At 44.3% G+C, this 26520-nt stretch overlaps 1 protein-coding gene across 1 annotated transcript in view; it reads right to left on the bottom strand.

Moving 5' to 3' along the window:
- Positions 1 to 26520, bottom strand: part of LOC124606054 (serine/threonine-protein kinase WNK4-like) — a 455574-nt gene that overhangs the window by 79189 nt on the left and 349865 nt on the right. The gene's annotated exons all lie outside the window — the stretch shown is intronic.

Genomic DNA, 26520 nt, shown 5'->3' on the forward strand with positions numbered 1-26520 from the left:
GTGCAATAATTCTCGCATTTGTCGGCTCCCGCAACCTTGGGAATTGTGTGGACGATATTATTCCGAAAGTCTGATGTTATATGGCCAGTCTACATACCAACGTGAATAATAGCTTTGTTGTCACTTCTAGCAATGATTTTAGAATCTTATCCATCTCTTCTGCCTTATTTGATCTTAAGTTTTTCAAAGTCCTTTTAGATTCTGATTCTCATGGTGCACCTCTTCCCTATTGAGACCTGTTTCTTCTTCCATCACATCATCAGACGAGCCCTCCCCCTCATTACCCTGCCTAATACGGTGTAGGAAAACATTTGGCACTCAAAATAGCTTCCACTCCTCTCGGGTCGGATAAGTGGCCGGCCGGAGTGGCCGTGCGGTTCTAGGCGCTACAGTCTGGAACCGAGCAACCGCTACGGTCGCAGGTTCGAATCCTGCCTCGGGCATGGATGTGGGTGATGTCCTTAGGTTAGTTAGGTTTGACTAGTTCTAAGTTCTAGGCGACTGATGACCTCAGCAGTTAAGTCGCATAGTGCTCAGAGCCATTCGAGTCATTCGGATAAGTTCACTAGTACAGGCCCTACACGGTTTTCGAGGTAAGCGTATACCGTCCTTCCTGCAAAATAATGACAAGTGTAGGTAACGGAGGCGGGTAGCGATCACTCAAGCTTCTCTCCAAACTAGACCACAAAGTCTTAATAATAGTGACATCTGGTCACTGTAGGTGGCAGGCTAGGTACGAGAGTTCATCCTCACGGTCGCAAAGCTGAGATGAAAAACGCAGGCAAATCTTTCTTGAAAAAAAGAAAAAGAATGACGGGTGACGAGAACTGGTGTTATCAATACGACCCTATCATAAAACAGCAGAGTGAAGAATGAGCCTTTGAAGGTTCGCCAAGACCCAACAAGGAGCGAATGTGCCGTGCGAGTTGAACAGCGTGCCGGCCGGTGTGGCCGAGCGGTTCTAGGCGCTTCAGTCTGGAACCACGCGACCGCTATGGTCGCAGGTTCGAATCCTGCCTTGGGCATGGATGTGTGTGATGTCTTTAGGTTAGTTAGGTTTACTTAGTTCTAAGTTCTAGGGGACTGATGACCTCAGATGTTAAGTCCCATAGTGCTCAGAACCATTTGAACCATTTTTTGAACAGCGTTCCAAAGAAAGACTTTTCTGACAGTTTCGCATGGTTGTATGAACGTTCTGTACTTTTTACTCAAGAGGGGGAAGGAGGAGATTAGCGACTACGTAGATCACCCTAATCATTAAAACCACCATCTTAACTTTCATCTATTTTTTATGAACCCTGTCCCGGAGTCTTTTGGACTGACGGGGTATTTCGCCATTCATCACAGTTCAATACTCTGAATGAAGGAATAATGTGGACTGAGATGACAAAACTTACAGGTTAGCAATGTGCACAAATACAGATGGCGGTAGTATCGCGTACACAACGCATAAAAGGGCAGTGGACAGGAGGAGCTGTCATTTGTACTCAGTTGACTCATGTGAAAAAATTTCCGACGTGATTACGATGGGAGTTAACAGACTTTGAACGCAGAATGGTAGTTGGAGCTAGACGCATGGGACATTCCATTTCGGATATCGTTAGGCAATTCAGTATTCCGGGACCCATAGTGTCAAGAGTGTGCCGAGAATAGCAAATTTCAGGCGTTACCTCTCACCTCGGATAACGCAGTCGTCGATGGCGTTTAGTTAACGACCGAGATCAGCGGCTTTTCCGTAGAGTTGACAGTTTTAACAGAGAAGCTGCACTGCATGAAACAACCGCAGAAACCTATTTGGGGGGCACGACCAATGTATCCGTTAGGACAGTGCGGCAGAATTTGCCGTTAATGGGCTATGACAACAGACGACTGACACGAGTGCTTTCGCCTCTCCTCCACCTTATTGGTTGGACTCTAGACAATTGACACCGTGGCGTGGTCAGATGAGTTCCGATCCAGCTGGTGAGAGTTGATGGTATGGTTCAAGAGTGGCACAGACCCCACAAAGCCATGGACCCAAGTTATCAACAAGGGATTGTACAAGCTTGTGGTGGCACCATAATGGTGTGGGCTGTGTTTACGTGGAGTGGACTGAATCCTCTAGTCCAAGTGAACCGATCATTGACTGGGGACGGTGATTTTCGGCTCCTTATAGACGATTTGCAGCCATTTATGGTCTTCATACCAGCAAACAACGATGTCATGTCATCGGGCTACAATTGGTTTGAAGAACCTTCTCAACAATACGAGTTATAGATTTGACCACCCAGATCACCCAGCATGAATCCCATCCAAGATTTATGGGACATAATGAACAAGTCAATTCGTGCACAATATCTTGCACGGGCAATTCCTTCGCAATTATGGGCAGTTACAGAAGCTGCATAGTTCAATATTTCTGCAACGACTTATTGAGCCCATGCCACGTCGACTTGCTGAACTACGCCAGGCCGGGCAGACGAGATGCGACATGGTATTACGAAGTGCCCCATTACTTTTGTCACTTCAGTGTAAAGTAGGAGACAGCGTACCACAAGGACAGTTTATGAATGAAATTAAAGCTGTTAAGAGACTAGCATCAACAGGGGTGGAAGTATGAGTGAGCCCTCCAAATTTAGGGTTGCGGAGAAATAGAAGACTGCGCCAGGAATTGCACAGTGAATTTCGAGATTTCAAGTAAATTTTCCATAATTGCTCACATACTGCCTCAGACTGTCCAGTATTTGCAAAATCGTGTAAAACTAGACGTAAATTCTGACAGTTTATGCACTTGTTCTGGAGTCTGGTGTCGATGAAACAGCGCTGAGTACCACACAGGGTGGCGTAAGAGAAAATATACGAGTATTAGTTTCTCACGTGCTCGTAACTATCACACTCTGGAATGGCGATAGTATCGGCGCACGAGTAGACGTGTCGGGAGGATGCTACTTTGTCCGGGAGCTGTTTAATATTCGAGGCGAGGACGCGTTCCGCGAAAGCCGAACCGGGCGCTATTAATTAGACGGCGATGCCGCGATAAGACGAGCCGACACCTGCCGCTGTGGGCGTCTGCTGCCTGCCGGGCAGCGGCCGGAGCGACGGCTCCATCAGCAACCGGCGTGGCTGTCCGGCCGCAGAGCTGGGAGGGACCCCCACCCACCCCACGTGTCCGTGGGCACCGCCGTCTGAGACGCTCTGGAAGGCCGCGGGGCTGCGAGCTCTGTGTGTCATACAGAGGGTGAGTCACCGCGGCTGGCCAAGTTATGGAGGAAGGTCGATCAGGTGCCGGTTCTTGTCCAGCCTACTCTGGTCGCTCACAACAAGATGGGTTGACAAAGTTTTAATTATCAACTTGACAAAAGAAATATCCACTACTACTTGTGCAAACTGCAAGGTCAAGAAAGAGACATGAGATTGCAAAGAAAGTTATTCCACAGATTACCGAACTGACAAATGTAAATCATTATGACGAACATACAATAACACAGGCCAAGGAATTTTTTTTTTGCTTTGATAGCTGATCTTTATAGATTTTTATGAGATGAATCCAAATCTAGCCTTAGTTTTTTTGTATCACCCACAGTTTACTAGCAATAAGCTTTTTATTATATGGTATAAAAATCAAATGCTATACGGAAAACGGGGAAATTAATGGAACACTTTGTTACAACATAAGCATGGTTTGTATTTACAGTAAGCTACTTAAAACAATGATCTGTGTTAATAGGAGTTCCACTTGTCAGCTGGAATTGGTTTGTATTCTGAGGTGTGGGGTTGTTCTGTTATTCTGCACAACGGATTAATCTGAGATGTACCCTTTACCCTGTGGCTCCTGCAAGATGCAATTTCCACCCCCACACTACTACAGAAGTCAGACAGACGCTCCTAACTTTCTAAAGAGAAATGCCTGAAAAATTTTCATTAATAAATATCTTCTGGAGTCGTCCGCTGTAAGGGAATGACACAAAAATTCACAAAATTTCTTGCATAACTAGTGGGATACTTGGGTACTGGAGTAATGCTAGTTAGTGTAAGAAAAACATGAAACTAACGAAAGTTATTATTTATTTTGCAAAAATTCTGAGAAATCACAATGGCACTTTTAGTTATGAATCGAACAAGTTATATCCTGGTTCTTTTCAGAGTGTGAAGTTAACTCTCAAGGATAGGATTCGCTAATGAAATTTCTATACAAAGTTTAAGATGGTTGTTGACTTGCCAGAATGGCTGAGAGGCGCACCTACTCAACTTGAGTAATTATCCTTTATAATGTTGCTAGGTATGGTCGAGGCTGTCGCGTGTGAAATGCAGTGAAGTGTACTGTTGTGGAGGAAATATGGGGCTCGCAATAACTGTAGCACACAATACCGTAAGCTGTGATGACTGTTGTCTGCGCCACTCGCTGCTGACAAATAAGATAACTGTCGTTCTATTTGGATTGACCTTCGCCAATCAAACTCTCCCTATGCCTTGATGAAGTCAAGGATTCCTATTCGCCCCTAGTCTAACTATTGGCGTGGTACACTGGTCATATAACCAGTCCACCATGATGCCACTCAAAATTCGCTCGCAGGCATTTAACTATAAATCTGTCCATTCACACTGCACAATAAGTGTGTCGGCCAACACAGTGAACAACACTCAATTGCAAGGACTCAATATAGAGTAGCACTTCGATTCGCTCTTGACAGAGGTGCTCTCCCAGTGAAGTACTGAGGAGAGACTTGTTCCTCGCTCCAAGAGCGACAACGGAACAGCGCCTCTCCATGCCAGACGTGAAGGGGTATATCTTTCGGTCTCTTCCATTATTCCTTCAGCTCAAGGCGTCAGAAATATTGTCTGACAATCATCATTGCTCTTCTAAAACGGGAGAATGACGTTTCGTTTAAGGCAACCAATCCGGAAACCTGTAGCATTGGCGTTTGGCGTTTGCTGTCTCCCTGTGAAAATCTCTGAAACTGCGTGCTATGTGTAAAGAATGTGTAGGCTGGCCGCTCCCACACAATGTAGCGGAATTTGCTTTTAGGCGAACACGGAGTTGTTCGACCCTTTCACTCGGGCCCACGCTGTCCGCTACACGGGCGGTCACTGGCCGACATAGGCTGGGTCATTGTCTGAAGGGAACGGCGTCCCGTTGTGCGGTTTCTATCCCGAACTAAAAGCTTCTGTGACCGTCGTGTCTGGAATGTATGTGTGTACGTCAGCCTCGAGTATTTCAACCACAGTGCACTTACGTGTTAATTACATATAGTTTACATGAATTCATACAACATTGACTTTATCTTATCGAGTTTGGGTTCGAATGAAGCGTCTTGATGTGCGGAATATGATTGTGAGAGCGGAATATGTAAGCAATGAAGGTCAGGAGACCACGACGTCTTACAGTATTTTCTTTCTCTTTTTTCTTTGAAGCTACGGTGATGCGCTTGATGACCCTCTCGGTGAATTGATCGACAGCAGTCCCACATCATGTTGGTGCTCCAGCGGCCTAGGTAGCGTTTTTCCATCACTAGTTTTGGATGAATCAATAAGCAGCCTCCAGTCTTCCTTTTTGTATTCAATACCAACCTCATTCATCAGACCGAGAATTTCTGGGCAGTACACTAAATCACCTCCTTGTTGAAAAAAACTTGGAAAATTACTGCTCTCTCTTTCTATACCTGTATATGCTGGTTCCAACTGCCAATAATTTCTTTTCTTTTAATCTAGAGCCAAGCAATCTAGCTTTTTCTTTCCTTAAACCCAGATCCCTAACCAAATCGTTAAGCTCGGGCTGAGTAAACAAGATGGGCTCTAGACTTTTTGTATTACAATGGAATTCATCATCATTTGGTTCATCTAAATCAGATTGTACATCAAAAAATACTTCTGTTGGAATAGAATTTAAATCATCTGGTGGTTCAGGAACTGCCAAATCTACACCATGCCCTACTGGTCGGATGGCGGACGGAAGTTTAGGTTAGCTTATTACCTTCTTGTTTTTGGAATTATGACCAGTAATATCAACTCTGCAAAAGTAGCAATCATCAGAATGATTTCTTGGCTCCCTCCATATCATAGGAACAGCAAATCTAAAGGCTTTTTTCTCCTTTTTGGACCATTTTCTCAGATCTTCAACACACACATAACATCTGATGCGGCGCCCAAGATTTGTCTTGATCATCAAGTTTAGATCCAAAGTATGATAGATAAACCTTTTCCACAAAGTCTGTAATGTTTATTTGGTGTTTTTTAGTCACACATTCGCCACAGCCACAAATATAACAAAAACTGTCAGCAGAATTTTTACAACCACTATTAGACATTGTACTGAGGAAATGTACAGTAAAGAAAACACCATCTGTTAACACAAAAATAGAATCGACCTTTTTTAGCCAGCAAATGCTTTTCAGCAGTGCTACCAACGTCATCTACATTCATTACAGCTCCTTCTTAAAGTATTTTAACTATATAAAAGCTGTTAAATCCTTTAAAAAATCGCTTAATTTAATTAATTTAACTGTAAAATGTGAAGAAATGGTGGGTGATACAGTTTTTTAAGTATCATATTTGGATTTCCCACCCTAAAAAACATAAGTATAAGGTATTTTCAGCAAAAATGTTTTCCATCGTTGGCCTGTGTAATTGAAGAGACAAACTGATGTAGAAAAACCTGTGTGTTTTTCCAAAATCAGAACTTTGCTACTTCTCAACATAATCCACACCAACAGACTTGACCCAACGAATTAGTTTACTAATATCTGATGCAAGGAATCTAATGAAACTACACTCACGTTCAGGAAAAACAGAACACCTTGAACTACTAAAGATAGGACGTTCATATTCACAGGACATGTACATTGGCATTTTCTGTAGAAATAACTCGGTTCAACACGTGTCTTGTTGCCTAGCAGGCACAGGGTCAGCCATGGGTGGTGCCATCGACGCGTATAAGGTGCGAATGGTGTCCTGTGGTGCAGCCATCCATGCTGCATTCACCTGGTTCCAAAATTCATCTGTGGTGGTTGGCATTGGGTCACAGTACTGCACCCGTCATTTCACCATATTCCGCACATTTTCGATCGGTGACACGTCTGGTGATCTGGCGGGCCAGGGCAAAAGGCTGACATCCTGTGCCATCTAGAAGGCACCTGTTTGTGCAGCAACATGAAGTCGTGCATCGCCTTGCTGAAAAATGGAGTCTGGTTGTGCAGAAAGGGTGTGGCTACAGGTCACAGGATGTCATTCACGTAGGTCACACTAACCATAGTGTCCTGGACACGCACCAACTGTGATAGCACTCTACACCATAAGGCCTTGAGTTGGCGCTGTGTGTCTTGTGCGAATGCAGTCACATCATTTTTAAACAAACAGAATCTCGATTAGTCCGCAAACACTGTCTGATGACATGCCTGTCCCCAGTGGTGTCGTTCCACAAAACATTCCCGTCTAGCATGTTTCTGCACAGTCATCAAGAAGTGTACGAAGCGCAAGTAACCGATGTCATAATAAACGGCGACGGACTGTCATCTCAGGGGGGGGGGGGGGGGGGGGGAGGGTCTGGGTGGTGCGACCTGACCAATATCGTCGTGTTTTACGACCTACAGCATTCTGCACACACCTGTTGCACTGCCGAAACACTTCGTCCCATACTAGTAGCAATTTACCGAATGGATGCATCATATTCTCTCATATCAGTAATACCCCTCTTTCATACTCTCTGATTTGATCGTATGGTCCGCGCATTTTGTGAGGCATCCTGCTCGTCAGCTTAAGTCACACTGACCCATTACCTTCGGTTTATAGCTACAACGAGCGCCGCAGGGATATTTTACCGGTAGGTGGTGTTGCACTGCGGTGTCGATGTTGACTTGAACTTGTGGCCGACATGGTTCAGATGCTGATCATTTCTGCAGAAAATACTAATGTATATGTCCTGTGAATATGAACGTCCTATCTCTATTCGTTCAAGGTGTTTTGTTTTTTTCGGAACATGAGTGCATATTGTTCCAAAGACCTTTTTTGAAGTCTCGAGCTTCTATGATGCTTATGTGTAGATTGAAGCAACGCATGAATTTTTTCCGTATTTTTTGAGCTGTTCTGCCCACTTTTAAACATTTCTGCGGTTATACAACTTTGAGCAGACTGTAAAATCATTCTAGAAAAGATTTTAGGTGGCTTTTCACTCTGAGAAAGCAAAAAACGAATCACTGGACGTTGTTGGAAACTTCACACGGACACGCCATCGTTAAATGCAATGTTAAGGTTATAATCAGAATAATTTTCATCCGTAAGCTGTTCGCAGCTCATTCATGTCAGGCCAACCTAAAGTCTTGAAATTGGAAACCTCCTCCTAAATACTGCTTCATTTCTACATCAAATTGTCTCTTTGACTACTGAATGTCCCTCCTTATACAGCGAAACTGGACATGCGATTTGATTGCGAGAATTCACTATAGTGTGAAGCCACCACGCTCTGTAATCAGAGCACGTGGTGGCATGGAATCAAAGAGGTCCTGGATATACTGCTGGGAAACACTCCAGTACACTGTTTGTAGGCTCTAACACAAAGCGTTGAATGTGGTTGCCGACCGACCATATCCCAAACATGATATTAGAATTATATTAATACCTTCAGCTGCTGACGGGCGTTGATATATATCAACGGGAACAGGTGAAAATGAGTGCCCCGACCGGGACTCGAACCCGGGATCTCCTGCTTACATGGCAGACGCTCTATCCACCTTAGCCACCGAGGGCACAGAAGACAGCGCGACTGCAGGGACATGTCTTCCATGTAAGCAGGAGATCCCGGGTTCGAATCTCCGTCGGGGCACACATTTTCACATGTCCCCGTTGCTATATATCAACGCCCGTCAGCAGCTGGGTGTATTAATATAATTCTGATTTCATTCTAGGCGGCTGCAGGTCATCAATGGTGTCTATTCTATCGGACATGTCCGAAAGAACAGACACCATATCCATATAAGTATATGCCAAATATGTTTTACGGCGCAGGTGCAAGCCAGGGCAGCAATTATACCGCAGTTCTTCGAAGAAGGCTTGCACATTTCTCGCCATATGTAGTCGGACACTGTATTTCGGAAATATGGCATATGTCTGCAGGAAGGGCAGTGCCTTGGGCTCTAAGACATCCCTGATGTAGCAGTTTCTGTTCGGATTGCCTTCAGTACGTAGGAGACGAGGTCACATGTTGTGGAAAATGGGACCCCATACCATACACTTCACGTGTGTCCACTATGCCGCTCAAAAAAATGCTGTCTGTCCGACCGCGGTTACCATTGTAACGTCTAACATGTATACGGACATCACTGCAAGACAAGTTGAAGGGTGCAGCCCTCGGCATACATCACTTAACCATCGATGAAGAAATGTCTACACGTGCTGCTTTCTTTCAACGCCTAGGCAAACACTGCACGAAGCTGTTCTTTTGGTTACGGCAATGCGGGCAGGATGACGGTCATCCCAGGCTCCCGACACATTGTGTGATCCCATTACCCGTTCACTGCTATGTATGACCCTCCACTACCCATATGTTCCACACACGCTTCATTGTTGCAGTGTGTTCTGTACCGGCCGCAATGACACGGTGCACCACACATTTTTCCAGGGACTAATGATTTTTAGTAACTTTTGAGAGCATTTCCAGCGGAGAACAGCAATCTGGCTAAAGGTGCTAAAATGGATAACAAACAGTCTCTACCGCAAAAAGATTTATTTCGATGGTAACCGGTTTCGGTCAGTATTTGACCAGCCTCAGATCCACATACCATGACGGTAAGCCATGGAAGTGAATGGAGGGGTGTTGTGACTCCAAGAACGTCAACTGCGGTCGAGACTGTTTGTAATCCATTTTAAGGTACCAACAATTTTGCCTCGTTCGAAGTTACTCAAACGCTGATATTGTAACCTTTGACTCCACGAGGCGTACTGGCACCTGCGTGCGTGTTTCCATTTCGTTTGATGGCTCTGCATCTACTGAGCGTGGCTTAACACTGACCTGTCCTGTCATACAAAAGAGGTCGCTGCTGGGCCTACGTGCACATCATATCTCTGCAATCTTTATCACTTATCATACTTCCATTGTTCTACATATCATCCGATTTTGGACTGATTTAGACCATTCCTTCCGGGTGTAGCAATTTTTGCGAACTGTAGTGTACGTAATTGCCAACGGCCTTGCCGCGGTTCCCGTCAGATCATGGAAGTAAAGCGGTGTTGGGCTGGGCTAGTATTTGTATGGGTGACCGTCCGGTCTGCAGAGCGCTGTTGGCAAGCGGGGTGCACGCAGCCCTTTGAGGCCAATTGAGGAGCTACCTGATGGACAATTAGCGGATCCGGTCACTAAAACGGACAACGTCCGGGAGAGCTGTGTGCTGACTACTTGCCCCTCCACATCAGCATCCAGTGACGCCTGTGGGCTGAGGATGACACGGCGGCCGGTCGCTACCCGTTGCGCCTTCAAGGCCTGTTTGGACGGAGTTTAGTTTTTAGTGTACGTAATTAAGGTTTTTTTTTTTTGCAGTACTAGTACTCTTTGAAACCCATAGGTGATGGTACTGTAGTACGCTGCTAGAGCACTCGCAACAAATAAGTGCATTCCACTGATGAAGTGGAGTATCGTGCGGTAGTTCGTTTTCTGAATTTGAGGGGCGACAACGAAGCAACACTCCATGCTGAGTTAGTGGATGCGTACATCTACAATGGATCGTCATACGACAGAATGAAATCTGAATGATAAAGAGCGAACTGGCAAATCATATCAGAGAGAAGAAGCGGAAACTGCAAGTGAAGAAGAGGCCATAGTGGTCTCACAGCGGCATATACCATTCGAGACGATAGTGGAAAAAGTGAAAATCAACGAGCCAAACCGAGGCAGCAGAGAAAATGTTACAACTGTATTAGACCAATCCGCATTACTTCTTTAGATGCCTAACCTCCATGGAAACAGCTGGGTGTTTTACTACGACTTCTAGAAAAAGGAGCAAGGTAAGAAGTGGGAACATACCACTACCAAAAAAGGCGAAGACCTGCTCATAGTCGGAGAAGGTAATGCTTTTCTGGGACCGCCACGGTATGGTGCCGACAGACTGTGTTTGAAGGGGTCATACCGTCACAGGAGCCCACTATCAATTGAGCTGCAGGTGGCTGTTAAGACAAAGCGTCTCGGGAAGCTGCCTAAGTAGGTGTTTTTACTCCGTGACAACGCTCCAGATCATTTTTCACTGGACGCAGACACGCATGCTGCTTCTTTGAGCTATCAAATTGTGCAATATTCTCGCAAATCGGCGTATCACGATTAAGGCAATAGTGTAAAAAGTGAAAATTTGCCAGGGTCTATATTCAGCATCTTGCAGGACATTTCGAATGTGACAAAGGTCACCATCCGCTGAGTTCCGCGACTGATACATCCATTCAAAGAAGGTGCCGAACTGAGGCAACGGCAGAAACGTTGCCAATCGATATGAGTTCTTTAGCAGAGTAATAAACATCGACGATGTTTATTTCCATACAAAGTTTACAGAATAATGAAATCTGATTACAATTTCATCAAGTCTAGTTTTATCATCTACTTTAGTAATATCACTACGTGGAATAGGTCCAGCAATAATACGCCAATTCTTAAATGAATTACAAACTTCACAACCAGTTAGAACGTCTGTCAGTTGATTAGTAGCTACAATTTTGTCAGTTGACCAGGTGCTTCTTGCGTGTGTATACACTTTGTATTTTTTGACAATACTAGACTTAGCACGAACACGTGGAAACATTCCATGTTCTGAAAGTTTAAGTCCAGTTGGCTGTGAAGATATACCACGCCAAGGACCAAAATAGAATTGTGGGCGGGTACTATACCTCTGAGGAGTGCTGACGTGACATGCTGTTACATACTCTATGCCGACAGATTCTAGATGTACCCTTGTCCGGTTCTCAGCTACGCTACAGATCACTTTATTTGTGAAAATACAAAGTACAGTCACCAACAAATTTTACATATTCACATACACCTTTTCCTTTAATCCAAATAAATACAGACTCATTTACAGATATTTTCCTTCTGTTACGAGTATACAATGTTAGTGCAGAAGTTGACATATATGCTGATTTTCCAAAGTCTTTATTCGCCAATTCAGCCACATGATAGGTACGGTAGGCAATAATGTCTCTATCAACAAAACTTTCAAGTCCAGTACGTCGTGTTAAACAAACAGTATATAAAACAATTGAAAACATAGTAATGTCCACGTCTGCTGCAGACAAGAAGAGGAATACTGTGAAGAACATTGCCGCTAATGCCCTCGTCGACGGCCCCTGCGTATTTGTTGGATGTAGAATTAATTTTAGCATAGACCTTAATGATACATTCAGTCATGGTAATGGTTGGCTTACTGTAGCTATTGTACGAGGTGGTACTGGAGTTCCTAATGTACCTGGACTTTAAAGTTTTGTTGATAGAGACATTATTGCCTACCGTACCTATCATATGGCTGAATTGGCGAATAAAGACTTTGGAAAATCAGCATATATGTCAACTTCTGCACTAACATTGTATACTCCGAGACACTGCCAAAACAAGACGACGACCCAACCATAATCGGGCAGGATGATACTGTTTTTGGAACTGCCGTGGTGTGATGGCAACAAATTTCGCTCGTAAGGGGAAAATCGTCGAAGGGGCATACTACCGAAATCTCCTGGCGAGTGAAAATAAACTGTTTAGCATGTCATTGTGCATCCTATCATGAGCACAAGCTACGCGGGACTACCATTACTCAAACGAAACAGAGATAAACGAGACACGTATTACGTATGAAAAACCGGGCGTACTAGATGCTTAACAGACTTAGTTAAATACGAGCTGCTGAGAAGGTGAATTGCGCTGCTGCACGTCTCCCACGTACATTAAGCGTACCCAACTCCGGACGAGACATGAGCGGGTGGCGACTGCCCAGAATGCAAATTCTGTCCAACCCAATAGCTCGATTCCCAAGTTCGACTTGGAGGGGAAAAATGAATGCTGCTGCCAGCCTGACGTACGATAATGTGCCTCCAGCCACGCAAGAGCATTGGAACGCAACCGAAACTTCCCACTGAACCTATAAATAAATGTATATTATAATGCATTAGGTTGGTACTAATTTTGTACAGTCTCTCCCCATTGGTCAGCAATGTCTGCGTCAAGTCTAATGGCGGGGACGATACTTTGATTGCATAGTCCGTAATTTTTGGACGAAGAGTAACGAACTATCTCACGCAAGGGTATACGGTGGTAGGCAGCATCTTTTCATGTGCACGCACAAAGGCTAATTTCATGCTCAAGCACGCACAGGCAAAAGCTGTGGCGGCTGGCAGCATTGCACCTGTGGAAAAATGAGTCATATTACACGAGTTTAGGGAAGCATCTCATGAGGCTTTTCACGCAGCCGAAACGCCCAATTCATTCTGCACCAGGTGCAGTGTTAAATTTTGCCTTAACACTGTTTTTCTACCGACACGGAACTCTATGACTTCTCCCTCTCTCCTTGGATGACGGGTAGTTTTAGAGGTGGTACGTTTTCTGAACAGTCACATGGCAGAATTCTACAACCAAGGTTTCTGCCACGTCATAAATCCTTGGTAAACACACACACACACACACACACACACACACACACACACACACACTCACATTCACACTCCGTAGTATGAACAGAATCTCTAAGACATGGCGATGATGCAGTCAAGTTAAAGGCTTTGAGTAGTATCTAGAATCACGCTATCCCCTTTGCCTGCCACAGCTGTTGAAGTGTGCTATTCACACAACGATCGAGGGACACACAGAGGCATTCAAACGAGTTACGAACTGTAAACTTCACACAACGATCGGGGGAAACACAGAGGCGTTCAAATGAGTTACGAACTGGAAACTTCACACAACGGTCGAGGAAAACACAGAGGCGTTCAAATGAGCTACGAACTGGAAACTTCACACAAAGATTCGCACAACTATCGAGGAAAATACAGAGGCGTTCAAATGAGTTACGAAGTGGAAACTTCACACAACGGTTCACTCAACGATCGAGGGAAACACAGAGAACTTTGAGGTCTAGAGGCACGATTTAAAGGTTTGGTCGTTCTCTTACAGTCAGTTATGGTTACATCTAGACCATTCTGCTTCCTAGACGAGGTTGCCGTAAGAGTGTACGATTGGGTTTGTCAATAAATCCGTCGAAGTGCCGACGATATATATATATATATATATATATATATATATATATATATATATATATAGGGCTGCCTAATATAAATAAAACCCAAGGCAGGTGGGATCAAGGAGTACAAGGAGTAGACTTCTGGCCATTTAGGTAAAGGGAGATTGTAGATTGTAGGTTTTGCTTGAGGACTGGAATATTCGCGTAGATTTGTCACTCCCTAACGTGTTTCAGGGAAACTGCCCACATATCAGCAAGGACCATCAGCTGTCTGGAACACTCTGCACATCCTTGGGGATATCTTACAATGATCCTTCTTAGGGCTGATGGAAAGATCTGCGAGCAACAGGACATGGAAGTCATGGAAGCTGGCAGCAAACCCTGCATAAATAAAGGATTTATTTATCTCGATTTAATTTAGCAAGGAACGTGATGATCGGATGAACGAGCTTTTATTTTCTCCACAAAACTAATATTCCATATTAGAACAATTTTTCTACTCTATTTAAGAGTATGTTCAAAGCAGTTCTTAGAATGTTTTAGTTATAATTACTACTAATATCTTTAACTTTTATGTACTTATTTTATTTGTTTATTTAACTTGATCAGTTCACGATCTTCGGACCACCTCTTACATTACGCCACGGTTTTTCAGACACAACTTTTTTTTTATTTCAGTTTAATTATGCACAATAACTAGAATAACACATTTAATAATAAAAATATCAATTGTGAAACGATTTTGGCTGTTATAACGCAGGAACAACTCTAGTAATTCCGCTGTCAGCGCAATAACGATGCTCTTTGACAATAGTTCTGCTACTGCTGATACCACTACAACAGCTTAAAATAGTTATTATCCTTGTAGCAAATGGTAAACATGAGTAAAGGTACTAAAATGATTATGTTATGGCATAGAGAGCCCTACGAAAGACAAATGCAGGCAGATCCCTTCAACTTTCGGGCATGTGTGAGGCATGATGGCAAGGAAAGGTAACCAAATGTAAATGGCACATGGTGCGTTCCAAATTAAGGGGGCGCATTATTGTTGTTTCAGAAGATAATCATTAGCTGTCTTTTGGAGCTATAGATGTGAATCAGATGTCGAATATTTGTGAGGCAGAACAACGCACAGTCGAGTTTCTGCCTTGGATTCAGAAAAGACGACTGTGTGATGAAGTGAGACAGAAAGAATTTTGCTCTGATGAGACCGAGTGATTCTACCGTTACGTTCGTATAAGATAAATAAGGTCGAGAATGGAAAATTTACTTAATATGCAAATCAGGCGATAAAGCAGTTAGATTGAAAGGAAATCTTTGCGCTTGCCCGCGGACGTAACCAGGGTAGTTGGGCATCCGATGATGCAGTATGATCACAGATGCATCGTGAGCATGCGTTCATCAACTGCTCTGATCAGCTACGGGATGTGTTGCATTCATGCCGGCCGTTGTGGCCGAGCGGTTCTAGGCGCTTCAGTCCGGAACCGCGCTGCTACTGCGGTCACAGGTTCGAATCCTGCTTCGGGCATGGATGTGTGTGGTGTCCTTAGGCTAGTTAGGTTTAAGTAGTTCTAAGTCTAGGGGACTGATGGCCTCAGATGTTAAGTCCCGTAATGCTCAGAGCCATCTGAACCATTTTTGTTGCCCTCATATCCTTTACAATAATTTTAATATGTATGGGTTTTTTACCCTTACGAGAGATAAAAACTTCTTATAATTTTGTACTGAATGGGCAGATACTCTTGCCGTCCTGCAATATGTATCTGTGTGTTCAGAGCAGTTTCGGTTTTCGTCCACCTGGATTCTTCACTGAGAGAGACATTTTTGTATTTGCCTTCCTTGTTACTGAACCACTAACATTGAAATGTCCCCTTAGAGAAATTAGTGAATTACTGTGCTGGTAAACCCCTTACGTTATTTGATTTTCAAATAGCTGAGCAAAACTGAACGTACTCGGACACTACTCTCTTTACTTATTCTGATCAACACTAAACTGACACTTAATATTTTTAGCGCAACGCAGTCTGACTTTTAATAATCCCTACAAAAGAATGGCCCTGACTAACATTAATCTATACCTTTCATGAATCACTTACCTCACAAAAATCTTCGTTACTCGAACTAGTGCAATACAGCGAGCGCCAATACTGCCAGCTGAATAAAAGATTCTAACTACTGAACGCACTAATTACTGATAAGCATAGTTAGCAAATGAAAGATTTTGACAGATAACAAACAATGTATTTACCTTAATAGTGTTCAAAAGTCATTATATATATATATATATATATATATATATATATATATATATATATATATATATATATATATATATATGTTCATGACATCCAGTCTTACAAATTTACTCTCTCTGATGGACACACGTCCAGATCATCCGCTCTCAAAACTCTGCCATCTCACTCCCCACATCCACCACTGCTGGCGGCTCACCTCCAACTGCGCAACGCTACACGCTGTTAACAACCAACTGCCCAATACTACAATAGCAAGATCCAACAATGCACACCAGCCAGAGACTGCACACAGCACAGTCAGTGATTTTCATATAGAGCGCTACATAGCGTTACCAGCATAGAAACCTAAACATCTACTTACAACATTCTCGACGTCCCGAGTTAATTTGTTGCCCACTTTACTCTACGACAGAAACGAGTCGTCATTAACGTACAATTATTCAACTTTTGGACCTGATTTCGAAACCCAGTGAAGGCCTGGTTCTACCTGCATTCAGTGTCCATTGTGCGCTGGACGTCAGATTCGAGCTAAAACATTGTATTTCCCTTATATAAAATTTTAAATTACTAAGTTTGGAAAGAAAATATTGAAGACAATGGTATCGGAAGCTTTGCGACAGTCTAACAGCAACACAGTAGTTGCCTCTGGCCTCCCCATGGATAGCCTGAGGTCGTCTGTTACTTTTATTAAAGAAGATGTCTAGGTACGAAGTTTGCGGAAGCCTGACTGGTATTTGTCTAGTGGGTTATTCGTCGTAAAACAGTCGCAAAACAGCCGCAAAGCTGGTCGTGGTCTATATATTCTAAGGTCCCGGACAGCGCAGGAAGAATACAAATGAAGTGGTAGTTAGAGGGTGGCGTGGCTGAGTCCTTCTTGGGTAGTGGTTCGACAACTTCCTGTTTCTAGGCCGCCGGAGAAGCATTTGCAGTCAGACAGAGGTTGAAGATATTCAGTTACTGTGCACAGCAATGGATCGATAGCATACTCGATCATTTCTACTGTAATATCGCCGTGATCAGCAGACGGTGCTCCAATTCTTTTCACAGCCTTAGGAAAGAACTTTTCGCAAGTGCCGTCATATCTCTGCACGAAATAATAAATAATCTTTACTTGCGGTTCAGCAGTTATTGACTTCAAAGTGATGTCACTTTTAATGATCATCGTGTTTTATTCTTTCTGTTTTTTTTCCACAAAATGAGAACCTGTTTATTCTGGGATGATTCATCCTTGACATGAAACATAAACGGCGAGACAGCTCTTTCTGGTGCTGATCATTAACTTTTTTAATTTTGATGTATCTCAGATCGTTACAGTGATTCTGCTGGAAGCATAAATTTGCTGTGTCGAGGGCAATGACTCTTCGAGTGTCACATTCCATAAAAATGAGTTTTAACGAGGCTTCCGGCTGAAAGTCGGTGCACTGGTAGCTAGCATCGGAACAGTTTAGTATCTGTGCACTTATACTTCGGCCATACAAGGACTGGTAGTCGTTAACTTCGACGCGTGCGTTGAGAGCCTCTTTCTCAACCAATAATCCGAGGTAATTGCTGAGTATCGGCTAAGTGTTTACGTTCCGTAAACTGCGAAAGTGTTGAAGAGTAGCAGGGATGATACTAGTGACAATCGTGACATAAACATTAGAGCCACCTACTAAACAAAGTGAAGGAATTATGGTACCTTAAAAGCAAAATATGGCATGGGGGACGAAGCAAGGAGGACATAAGAAGAGACTAGCGCAAGCAAGTAAAGCTTTCCTCGACCATCAAACATTGCCCGCAGTTTAAGAAAGAAACATCTGAAAAATTTATGCCTGGAGCATAGCAATGCACGGAAATGATTACTGATTACGAGAATACCGCGGCCGGTCGGTGTGGCCGAGCGATTCTAGGCGTTTCAGTCCGGAACCGCGCGACCTCTACGGTCGCAGGTTCGAATCCTGCCTCGGGCATGGATGTGTGTGATGTCCGTCGGTTAGTTAGGTTTAGGTAGTTCTAAGTTCTAGGAGACTGATGAGCTCAGCTGTTAAGTCCCATAGTGCTCAGAGCCATTTGAACCATTTGAGAATACCGCAAAAAAAGAGAATCGAAAAGTTTGAGATGTGGGAGTGCAGAACGATGCTGAAATTTCAGTGGGCTGATAAAACAAAGTAATGAAGTTCTCGGCAGAATCCTTGAGGAAAGCCGGCCGAAGTGGCCGTGCGGTTAAAGGCGCTGCAGTCTGGAACCGCAAGACCGCTACGGTCGCAGGTTCGAATCCTGCCTAGGGCATGGATGTTTGTGATGTCCTTAGGTTAGTTAGGTTTAACTAGTTCTAAGTTCTAGGGGACTAATGACCTCAGCAGGTGAGTCCCATAGTGCTCAGAGCCATTTGAACCTTGAGGAAAGGAATAACTTGAAGATGGGAAACGATGACAAATATGTGTTAAGACATCAGGAAATAAATTCCATGGTACTAGAGAGGTAGCCACTTCCTTTCGTTTCTTCATTTTTATTTTGTCTCATCAGCCTTCTGACTGGTTTGGTGCGGCCCGCTTGAATTCGTCTCCCGTGCCAACCTTTTCATTTTAGAATAGTAATTGCACCATATCTCCTCAATTATTTGTTGGTTATATGCCAATCTCTGTCTTATCTTACAGTTTTTACCCTCTGCAGCACCGTCTAGTACCATGAGATTATTTCCTGATAACACGTTTCGGCTCTGAGCACTATGCGACTTAACTTCTGAGGTCATCAGTCGCCTAGAACTTAGAACTAATTAAACCTAACTAACCTAAGGACATCACATACATCCATGCCCGAGGCAGGATTCGAACCTGCGACCGGAGCGGTCGCCCGGCTCCAGACTGTACCGCCTAGAACCGCACGGCCACTCCGGCCGGCCGATAACACGTTTCCTTCCATCTTGTCCCTTCTTCTCGTTAGAGTTTCCTGAATGTTCCTTTCTTTGCCGATTCTGCTCAGAACTCCCTCAATCCTTATCACCGTATCTAATTTTTAATATCTTTCTATAGTACCACCTGTCGCACTGTTCGATTCTCTTGTTCTCTGGTTTTTCCAGAGCCCGTGTTGCACTACCATACAATGGTGTGCTCAGACGTACATTCTCGTGGTGCGTCGTCTGAAGAAGACACAGCCAGAGCAAAAGCACCACAGGCACAAAGATGCCAGCTGGTGTCAGTGCCATAGAGACTCGCCACTTGCGTGAGTTCCACCAGGGCCTTGGGCGGCGCTGAAGATGAAGATATCTACTTCGCCTCGGCCAACTGCCGGTCGAGTACCATCGACTAATGACTGGACGACAACGGACAGAAGCCTACTCAAAAGAGAGAAGAGCAGCTCTCGCCCACTTGATCGTAGATCATCGCCGCGCGGGGTAGCCGCACCGTCTGCGGCGTCTTGTCACGGTCCGCGCGGCTTCCCCCGTTAGAGGTTCGAGTCCTCCCTCGAGCATGGGTGTGTGTGTCGTCCTTAGCGTAAGTTAGTTTAAGTTAGATTCAATAGTGTGTGAGGTTAGGGACCGACGACCTCAGCAGTTTGGTCCCACAAGACCTTACCACAAATTTCCAAAAAAATAGATCATCGTCCAGGACGGACTTAATCAGGGAACGTCATTTAGTGAACTCCTAGAATTGAGCAGACAGTTTTTGTAACTGCATTTGCTATGAACTGTGGAGTTTACCTACGATTATTTGCACTTAGCCACAGAGGGTCTATTTTTGTGTTATATTACAAGCAATGTTGCAGACTTCAATATTCAACTAGTCACAAAGATAAGTAAACCTTTTAACTCATTTGTTAACTAATTTGTTGGAGTGTTGCAGAACCTTCGTTCTCCTATCCTGTTACCTGACCCTGGGGCATAGTTGTGTAGTGGCGTACTGCACAACTCACAAACTCGGCCTACAGTAACAACAGTGGCAACTCGGCCTCCACAGCAGTAGCGGCGAGGCCTTTACAAAACTGGCAACTAAGGTTTACAAAATTTCAGAAATTTCTTCCCTTAAGGCTTATGTTTGATCATAGCAGACTTGTCTTGGTCCGGGATGCCCTTTTTACCAATGCTAGCCTACTCTTGATATCCTCCTTGCGCCGACCCGATACATTATTTCGCTGCCCAGGTAGCAGAATTCCTTAACTTCATCCACTTCGTGATCATCCCTCGTCATGGTAAGTTTCTCGGTGTTTTCATTTCTGCTACTTCTCATTGCTCTCGTCTTTCTTCGATTTACTCTAAGTCCATATTATAACTCATTAGACTGTTCATTCCATTCGACAGATCCTGTAATTCTTCTTCACTTTCACTTAGGATAGCAATGTCATCAGCGAATCTTGTCATTGATGTCCTTTCAGTCTGAATTTTAATCCCACTCCTGAACCTTTTTTTTTATTTCCGTCATTGCTTCTTCGATACATAGATTGAATAGTAGGGGCGAAAGGCTACATCCCTGTCATACACCCTTTTTAATCCGAGCACTTCGTACTTGGTCTTTCACTCTTATCATTCCCTCGTGCTTCTTGTGCATATTGTACAGTAAAGGACCAAAGAATCTGTTATAGGCAAGCGTATTCAAATACAGAGATATGTAAACAGGCAGAATACGGAGCTGCGGTCGGCAACCCTATACAAGATAACAAGTGTCTGACGCTGCTGCTAAAATGGCAGGTTATCAAAATTTAAGTGTGTTTGAACCTGGTGTTATAGTCGGCGCACGAGCGATGGGACACAGCATCTCCGAGGTAGCGATGAACTGCAGATTTTGAGGTACGATATTTTCACGCACTACCGTTTCACGAGTGTACCGTGAATACAAGGAATCCGGCAAAGCATCAAATCTCCGACATCGTTGCGGCCGGAAAAAGATCCTGCAAGAACAGAATCAACGACGATTGAAGAGAACCGTTCAAATTGACAGAAGTGCAACCCTTCCGCAAATTGGTGCAGATTTCAATGCTGGGCCATCAACAAGTTTCAGCGTGCGAACCATTCAAGGAAACATCATCGATATGGGCTTTCGGAGCCGAAGGCACAGTCGTGTACCCTTGATGACTGCACGACACAAAGCTTTACGCATCGCCTGGGCCCGTCAGCACCGACATTGGACTGCTGACGACTGGAAACATGTCGCCTGGTCGGACGAGTCTCGTTTCAAATTGTATCGAGCTGACGGACGTGTACGGGTATGGAGACAACCTCATGAATCCATGGACCTTGTATGTCAGCAGGGGACTGTTCAAGCTGCTGGATACTCTGTAATGGTGTGGGGCTTGTGCAGTTGCAGTGATGTGGGACCTCTGGCTTGTCTAGATACCACTCTGACAGGTGACACGTGCGTAAGCATCCTGTCTGATCACCTGCATCTATTCATGTCCATTGTGCATTCCGACGGACTTGGGCAATTCCAGCAGAACAATGCGACACACCATACTCTCAGAATTGCTACAGAGTGGCTCCAGAAACACTCTTCTGAGTTTAAACACTTCCGCTGGCTTCCAGACTCCCCAGACATGAACATTATTGGGCATATATGGGATGCCTTGCAACGTGCTGTTGAGGTCTCCACCCCCTCGAACTATAACAGATTTATGGCGAGCCCTGCAGGATTCATGATGTCAGTTCCTTCCAGCACTACTTCAGGCATTTGACGACTCCATGCCACGCCGTGTTGCGACCCTTCTGCGTGCTCGTTGGGACCCTACACGATATTAGGCAGGGGCGAAAGACTACATCCCTGTCATATACCATTTTTACTTCGAGCACTTTGTTCTTAGTCTTCCTCTCTTATCGTTCCCTCTTGTTTCTTGTGCATATCGTATATTTCCTGTCTTTTCCTACAGCTTACTAGCTTACCACTATTTTTCTCAGAATTCACACGTGCACTGCAGCAGACGGGGGCAGCTGGACGGCGAGGGAAGCGAGCGCACGTGGAGCCGCAGAAGGCGACTCCTTTAAATGGCTCCAGCGAGCGCGCGGCTGCTGGAGGCCTTCCAAGGCGCGGGGGCGCGCGCGCCTGCGGTACGGGGGCAGCGCCACCACGCCCACGGGATGCCGAGGCGGCTGCCTAGCAACGCCGCGGCTGTGGCGCTCAGCCTGCGCGCCGCAGTGCTCGAGGCGGCCTGGTGCACGCTGTGGCCCTCTGCTCTCACCAGGATAGCGAATGGCGTAACAAGGAGTGGAAGCGAAACGTGGGGACGTGAAGGAAGCACAAGATCATGAAATGTAGTGCCACAGAAGAATGCCGCAGTTGAAGTGCGTAGATCGGCTAACCAGTGATAACGTACTGAATCGAACTGAGTGGAAAAGAAATTACTTGAGACATAAAGGAATAGTCAGTTTCGTAATGGAAAGAAGTGTTGTATGGAGTGGGCTGGGGGGGGGGGGGGGGGGGGGTGGAAGGACCCTTTACTGTGTGATACTTGTGGCATATAGATCACAATGCGCCATATTTTACTGAACTGCGTTTTATTTTCAGACCAAAAGGCGGCAACTCATTTGTCAACAGTTTTGCCCTCTATTTTAATTGACAATCAGACGAATATTGACATTTAAGGTTTTATGATTTCTCGACTTGTTTCGTAACATTTTAGGGTGAGGTTTTTAATGTGTTACCAAGGTGGTGATCAGTCGTCCACATATTCCTGTGAATCTATTTTAGTTTTTCTGTTGCCTTACTGAGCTTTACTTAACAGTTTTAGAAGATCTGAAGAATTTTAATGGTATCTTCTATTACGTAAGGTAGTGAGATTGTGCCTGTGATCAAGTGTCAGACTGGCAGAGAGTGAATGCGATGTTATTTTAAGTTTCTTTTTATCTCTTTTTTCGCATTTTCTCCGTTTTAACCATATTATTTTCTACAAATTTCGCATGGGCACTGATAACATCGTCGTTGAGCGCACCACACACACACACACACACACACACACACACACACACACACACACACACAAGGGTTAGGATAATAATAGTAGAAGGCTTTCAGTAGCTACAAAGCGAAGAGATGTAGAGGCTTCTAAAGATGGGTAGCGTGGAGAGTTGCATCAACCAGTTTTCGGACTAAAGACTACGACGACGACAACAACAACAACATAAACGAAGAGGTACTCAGTCTGACTGAGGAGAAAATCACGCGGCTGCTACGGTCGCAGGTTCGAATCCTGGCTCGGGCATGGATGTGTGTGATGTCCTTAGGTTAGTTAGGTTTAGGTAGTTCTAAGTCTAGGGGACTAATGACCTCAGATTTTAAGTCCCGTAGTGCTTGGAGCCATTTGAACCATTTGAATTTTGAGGAGAAAATAGCTTTACGATTGAAATTGACTCAGAAATGGAGTAGATCACAATCAGAGGCGTCAATGAATAGTTTGGTAATAGAGGTAAGTGTGTGGAAGGGAAAGGGGTAAAAGTTATAGATGATGATCAAATGGATGTAGACTGCAATAGTTCTACATCTACATCTACATTTATACTCCGCAAGCCACCCAACGGTGTGTGGCGGAGGGCACTTTACGTGCCACTGTCATTACCTCCTTTTTCTGTTCCAGTCGTGTATGGTTCGCGGGAAGAACGACTGTCTGAAAGACTCTGTGCGCGCTCGAATCTCTCTAATCTTACATTCGTGATCTCCTCGGGAGGTATAAGTAGGGGGAAGCAATATATTCGATACCTCATCCAGAAACGCACCCTCTCGAAACCTGGACGAAAAGCTACACCGCGATGCAGAGCGCCTCTCTTGCAGAGTCTGCCACTTGAGTTTGCTAAACACCTCCGTAACGCTATCACGGTTACCAAATAACCCTGTGACGAAACGCGCCGCTCTTCTTTGGATCTTCTCTATCTCTTCTGTCAATCTGATCTGGTACGGATCCCACACCGATGAGCAATACTCAAGTATAGGTCGAACGAGTGTTTTGTAAGCCACCTCCTTTGTTGATGGACTACATTTTCTAAGGACTCTCCCAATGAATCTCAACCTGGTACCCGCCTTACCAACAATTAATTTTATATGATCATTCCACTTCAAATCGTTCCGCACGCATACTCCCAGATATTTTACAGAAGTAACTGCTACCAGTGTTTGTTCCGCTATCATGTAATCATACAATAAAGGATCCTTCTTTCTATGTATTCGCAATACATTACATTTGTCTATGTTAAGGATCAGTTGCCACTCCCTGCACCAAGTGCCTATCCGCTGCAGATCTTCCTGCATTTCGCTACAATTTTCTAATGCTGCAACTTCTCTGTATACTACAGCATCATCCGCGAAAAGCCGCATGGAACTTCCGACACTATCTACTAGGTCATTTATATATATTGTGAAAAGCAATGGTCCCATAACACTCCCCTGTGGCACGCCAGAGGTTACTTTAACGTCTGTAGACGTCTCTCCATTGATAGCAACATGCTGTGTTCTGTTTGCTAAAAACTCTTCAATCCAGCCACACAACTGGTCTGATATTCCGTAGGCTCTTACTTTATCAGGTGACAGTGCGGAACTGTATCGAACATCTTCCGGAAGTCAAGGGAAATAGCATCTACCTGGGAGCCTGTATCTAATATTTTCTGGGTCTCATGAACAAATAAAGCGAGTTGGGTCTCACACGATCACTGTTTCCGGAATCCATGTTGATTCCTACAGAGTAGATTCTGGGTTTCCAAAAACGACATGATACTCGAGCAAAACACATGTTCTAAAATTCTACAACAGATCGATGTCAGAGATATAGGTCTATAGTTTTGCGCATCTGCTCGACGACCCTTCTTGAAGACTGGGACTACCTGTGCTCTTTTGCAATCATTTGGAACCTTCCGTTCCTCTAGAGACTTGCGGTACACGGCTGTTAGAAGGGGGGGCAAGCTCTTTCGCGTACTCTGTGTAGAATCGAATTGGGATCCCGTCAGGTCCAGTGGAGTTTCCTCTGTTGAGTGATTCAAAGTTGCTTTTCTATTCCTTGGACACTTATTTCGATGTCAGCCATTTTTTCGTTTGTGCGAGGATTTAGAGAAGGGACTGCAGTGCGGTCTTCCTCTGTGAAACAGCTTTGGAAAAAGGTGTTTAGTATTTCAGCTTTACGCGTGTCATCCTCTGTTTCAATGCCATCATCATCCCGGAGTGTCTGGATATGCTGTTTCGAGCCACTTACTGATTTAACGTAAGACCAGAACTTCCTAGGATTTTCTATCAAGTCGGTACATAGAATTTTACTTTCGAATTCACTGAACGCTTCACGCATAGCCCTCCTTACGCTAACTTTGACATCGTATAGCTTTTGTTTGTCTGAGAGGTTTTGGCTGCGTTTAAACTTGCAGTAAAGCTCTCTTTGCTTTCGCAGTAGTTTCCTAACTTTGTTGTTGAACCACGGCGGGTTTTTCCCGTCCCTCACAGTTTTACTCGGCACGTACCTGTTTAAAACGCATTTTACGATTGCCTTGAACTTTTTCCATAAACACTCAATATTGTCAGTGTCGGAACAGAAATTTTCGTTTTGATCTGTTAGGTAGTCTGAAATCTGCCTTCTATTACTCTTGCTAAACAGATAAACCTTCCTCCCTTTTTTATATTCCTATTAACTTCCATATTCAGAGATGCTGCAACGGCCTTATGATCACTGATTCCCTGTTCTCCACTTACAGAGTCGAAAAGTTCGGGTCTGTTTGTTATCAGTAGGTCCAAGAGATGGAGACTTGCACTGGATGGATACAGAATAAACGTTCCTTTAGCTGCAATTATTCATACAAAAATACTATACACGATCGATTTCTAAGCTAATACGCTTCATCACCAGGCATTTGTTGAAGGTTACATTTGCCTGATATTAAAATTTGTCGTGTGGATTGCAAATTTATGAAAAGATGACCAGTTTCGATTAGAATCATCTTCAGAACTACAGTGGACAGAACAAACCACTGTTCGCAAGCTGTTCTAACTACAATCAATGTTTACCATTTCTAAAAACTAACAGAGAACCTTACTGCGAGTATTCAGAATGAGATTTTCACTCTGCAGCGGAGTGTACGCTGATATGAAACTTCCTGGTAGATTAAAATGTGTGCCCGACCGAGACTCGAACTCGGGACCTTTGCCTTTCGCGGGCAAGTG

Source organism: Schistocerca americana, chromosome 3, assembly GCF_021461395.2.
Source record: "Schistocerca americana isolate TAMUIC-IGC-003095 chromosome 3, iqSchAmer2.1, whole genome shotgun sequence".
Classification (NCBI taxonomy): domain Eukaryota; kingdom Metazoa; phylum Arthropoda; class Insecta; order Orthoptera; family Acrididae; genus Schistocerca; species Schistocerca americana.